A 5,000-nucleotide genomic window follows, 5' to 3' on the forward strand; every position below is an offset into this window, starting at 1 on the left:
AAAATAATGCATTAATAATAATAATAATGATAATTTGCCATTCATCATTATTATAGTGAGTGCTGTTTTGATATTTATAATGTCATTATAACTGTATCTCCTCTTCGACCGCTAAACGGTACACATGTAATAAATTTTAGGGAAAAAATTTTGTATTGAGTGACGTCATGAAAAATAGCCGCTCTATATATTTATGCATAGGAATGGACGTAGGAATTGACATAGGGACACAGTGCTGTGAATGGAGAGATGATGATTATTATTATTATTATTATTATTATTATTATTATTATTATTATTATTATTATTATTATTATTATTTATGGAGATATCTATTATTACTAATCAAATAAAAGCGATGTGAACACCTCTCATACAGAATTCCAGTGCACGTTCTCTCTCTCTCTCTCTCTCTCTCTCTCTCTCTCTCTCTCTCTCTCTCTCTCTCTCTCTCATGACGTAATGATTTAGATGAATCATATTTCAGAAAATATTTCCAAGATACCTGCATTGAGCTCAACAAAATCTCTCTCTCTCTCTCTCTCTCTCTCTCTCTCTCTCTCTCTCTCTCTCTCTCTCTCTCTCTCTCTCTCTCTCAATATATCCGTGAAATGAAAGACGGACATTATTTGGGATAACTTTTTAAAAAAAAAAGATAACAAATAATTCCAAGATGAAGAGGCCGCAAATAAAGAGAATAGTGAAATTGAGCTCTTTAGGTCAGTTTTGTGTTCAAATTGATAATTTTACTCAGTCACATATGTGTAATTATGTATCGAGTTTTTATTTCAGAAAATCCGTGCAGGTCTTCATAGGATTTCAACAACTATTGAGTTAATAATTCCGCGAGAAGAACTGCAGGCCTTGTAAAGATTGCAGGGTACAGTTCTGGCTTTACGAAACTACCTTTATAGTGCTTTAGGAATAAATAGCAAGCCAGCTTTGTTCTTAGAAATATATTGAAAGCGCTAAAATGCACTGCAGTTTCGAGGCAATCTGGCCTCCACTTCAGGTGATTATTACAGCGTAATAAAATGAAGGAAGGAAGTTGCATTTGTTACAAGAAAACATCTTAGAAAGATAATAACATTATTAGGTCATTAATCGGCTTACAGCAGCATACTCAACCGATTACGTATCCTTCAATTATTATTATTAATATTATTATTATTATTATTATTATTATTATTATTATTATTATTATTATTATTATTATTATTATTCGGAAGATGAACCCTATTCTTACGGAGCCCACAGGGCCAAAGACTTGACATTCAAGCTTCCAAAGAATATTGTGGTGTTCATTTGAAAGAAGTAAGAGGAAGTAATAGGAAACACAGAAAGAAGAGATGAAAATTATTAGAAAATAAAAAATAAATGAATAAAATAAATAGATAAAAATGTAAGTAAATTTTAAAGTACAAGGAGAATTGCATTACGGTAGGAATGTATTGCATCTTCGCCTGAACTTTTGAAGTTCCAATTGCACGACTTAGGCTGTTCCGCAGTCTAGCGGTGTGAGGAATAAAGCCCTCTGGAATTGAGAAGTTGGACAGTGAGGCACATTAACAACTGTATGTTGGTTAACCATATTCGATATCCATATTAGAATATTTCATTCAAATCCCGCCGAACATAATATAAAAACACAATTGTTATTATTCGTTTAGTTAAACTTGTATTTGCGTCATTCAAGTTAAAATTAGGTAATGCCATAATGATTATCCAACTTCAACAACTCTTTTTTTGTATATCACGTGTTTTAAATAACAATCTACTCTTTTGCCAGTCAAAACTATGGCTGTTTGATGAAGTTTTTGTCATATCTCCATTCTTATTTCATTACTCTGTTCCTTCAATCTCTGATTAGTTGCGTTTTTTTAGATTTGCAGTTTGGCAATGGCTGAATTTGATTGTTATCCTTTATATCGATGTTTTCTGTTAAATTATGTCATTTTCTGTCTTTAATTATTTTTATACACTATCAACTTGGAGCGGAGACCAATTAGTCTTGAAACTGTAGTGTATTTTATCATTTTTAATATATTTCGGAAAATACAGCGAAATTCTAATGTATTCTACTGTAGTATCAACTAAGCTAATAATAATAATAATAATAATAATAATAATAATAATAATAATAATATGGATTCAGAGGAGCCTCATCAGGAACCCATCTGCACCCTCAGCTATGCGTGACAGACGCTTTTTGTGTTTAATTATAAAACGAGAAAAATATTTTGTATATTCTAATTGCCTAATTACATGGCCGGCTCGGGGTGCAATTCACAAGGCCGTGATTAATTTCTCTCTACTGGATTTTGGTAAGCATTGGGAGACGTTGCCGCTTTCACCAGAATGCTAAGGGTTGTTGCAAATGTTAGCGTTTTTTTTTTATATATATACTATATCAAGGCTGTTCTTATGTTTATTGGCATGAAAGATTTCCTCTCGTTTGAGGAAGGAAGAAATGTTTATTGTTATTATTTTTATTATTATTATTATTATTATTATTATTATTATTATTATTATTATTATTGTTGTTATTATTATTATTATTATTATTATTATTATTATTATTATTATTATTATTATTATTATTATTATTGACTCAAGTTTTTATTTTATCCTTTCAAGATTAAACATCGATAAGACATTTACATATAACAGTGAATCAGCATTGTTTTCAAGTTTGTGAATTAGAGTTTTATTAAAATTAATTTCATTTGTATTAACTAGAAACAGAATACGCTCAATTTACGTGTCTGTTAAGAAATAAGAATAATAAATTTTATTGATGCTATTATTATTATTATTATTATTATTATTATTATTATTATTATTATTATTATTATTATTATTATTATTATTAATTTCAACAGAAAGGAACATATATTCAATTAACAGACTTGCGAAAAAATCGAAAAAAAAGCAACATTAATAATAATAATAATAATAATAATAATAATAATAATAATAATAATAATAATAATAGTTGACTTCGGATATTTTGTGCATAAATATCTATTGTTTAAAATAATTTTTGTTGCTTTATCATTGCTAACATTGTATTTGTTTAGTTTCTTATCTATTATTCATAATTTTTCCAAGTGGACTTACTCGCCGTTTAGAATGTTTAGACTTTGCGCTTATTCTGTATATGATATATTTTAAAGTACTAGGAAATAATTTGATTATGAAACTGCCGTCGCAAGCTCTATGGTCATTGACGTCGAGGTTAAAGCGCCTGGAAAGATTCTCGTATTACTGTAACCTTGGTATATTGATTCATTTTTCTTTCACATAGCTCAATTTTATTTTAGCTTAAATTAATATTTCCATATACATAATAATAATAATAATAATAATAATAATAATAATAATAATAATAATAATAATAATAATAATTAAGATATGCTAGTAAAAACACAAATATAACCAGGTGTTGAAAAGTAGTAATAAAATTTAAGCTATCCGAATATATTAATATATATATATATATATATATATATATATATATATATATATATATATATATATATATATATATATATATATATATATATATATATATATTTCTAGATAACTTCAATTTTGTGACTACCTTTCTCTAACACCGGTTATATTTGTAATTTTTTTACTAGCTATGATCTGTATAGCAGTGTCTATACCGCAGCTATTATTATTATTATTATTATTATTATTATTATTATTATTATTATTATTATTATTATTAAGTGCAATATCTTATTCCTTTTTAGCGATGTTCTTAGCGGCCACGAAAAAACTATTAAATATCGCATTTGTACGTAATTCATGTCATTAGAGACTTAAATATTTAGCAATTTTAAGTAGCAGTGTCTAGGTTGCTGCACATGAAATACAACGACTAAGGAAATAATTTTAAAATTGAATTATTTTTTATATTTTTTTTTAATACCCATTTTTTCGAATACCTATGTTTTCGAATACCTATTTTTTTCGGATACCTATTTTTTTTTTTAAGACCTATTTTTTTTTTTTTCCGAATACCTATTTTTTTAAGACCTATTTTTTTCCGAATACCTATTTTTTTTTCAAAGACTTATTAAAAATTGGGTAGTTGAAGATAGAATGTAGGAATAAACTTTTTGCAATTTAATTTTTCAATGAGCTTTTTTTCAAATGTCGTGCATATCTAAGGTGCCTCTTTAGTAGAGAGTTTTAAAACTTAATTTTGATTGAAGTTATTTGGAAGATATATTTGTTTGAGTGATTTATATATATTTCAAAGAGTCAATCAGTTGTAAGGAAACTTACTTTTTAGGCGTTCCAAAACATTTTTGCGAATGAGGTGTCAATTTTTAATAAATAAAAAAATTGGTAATGAACTTTTTTTAAATCAGCTTATTTTTATTTGACGAATAACTTATTCTGTCCGTATTATCCTTGAACATATAACTAGTTTGTATTTGCCTGGGACACATAACTTATTTTATCTTTTTTTTTTTGCCTGTTATGTGAACACTTAACTTTTCTGTATTTTCCTTTAAATAAACAACTTCTATTTTCCTTTAGATAAACAAATAACTTGTCTATTTTCCTTTAAATAAACAAATAACTTGTCTCTGTATGTTCCTTTAAATAAACAAATAACTTGTCTATTTTCCTTTAAACAAACAAATAACTCGTCTCAGTATTTTCCTCTAAATAAACAAATAACCTGTCTGAATTTTCCTTTAGATAAACAAATAACTTGTCTGTATTTTCCTTTAAATAAACAAATAACTTGTCTGTATTTTCCTTTAAAAACAAATAACTTTTTCGGTCGCAATTTTCCTTGTTTATAAAAAATTATTTTTTTTTCCGATACAAATATCATTTTTTCATGTAACATTTTTTTCCATGAACAAATATTTGATATTTTCCACGAATTGTTTGCGTTATATTTCTTTCCCGAAATATAACTTATTTTCTTGAATAACACTTCTTGATTTCTTTTACATGAACAAGTTACATAT

The 5,000-nt window shown here is 26.7% G+C and overlaps 1 long non-coding RNA gene across 1 annotated transcript in view; it reads right to left on the bottom strand.

The window, feature by feature from the left end:
• LOC136856051 (uncharacterized) overlaps positions 1 to 5,000 on the bottom strand; it is a 15,486-nt gene that overhangs the window by 10,150 nt on the left and 336 nt on the right. Inside the window, exon 1 of the long non-coding RNA XR_010858205.1 lies at positions 4,300 to 5,000. This exon is cut by the window's right edge and continues 336 nt beyond it. This is a non-coding gene — a long non-coding RNA (uncharacterized lncRNA). The remainder of the gene's footprint in view (positions 1 to 4,299) is intronic.

This window comes from Macrobrachium rosenbergii, chromosome 34 (assembly GCF_040412425.1).
Source record: "Macrobrachium rosenbergii isolate ZJJX-2024 chromosome 34, ASM4041242v1, whole genome shotgun sequence".
NCBI lineage: Eukaryota > Metazoa > Arthropoda > Malacostraca > Decapoda > Palaemonidae > Macrobrachium > Macrobrachium rosenbergii.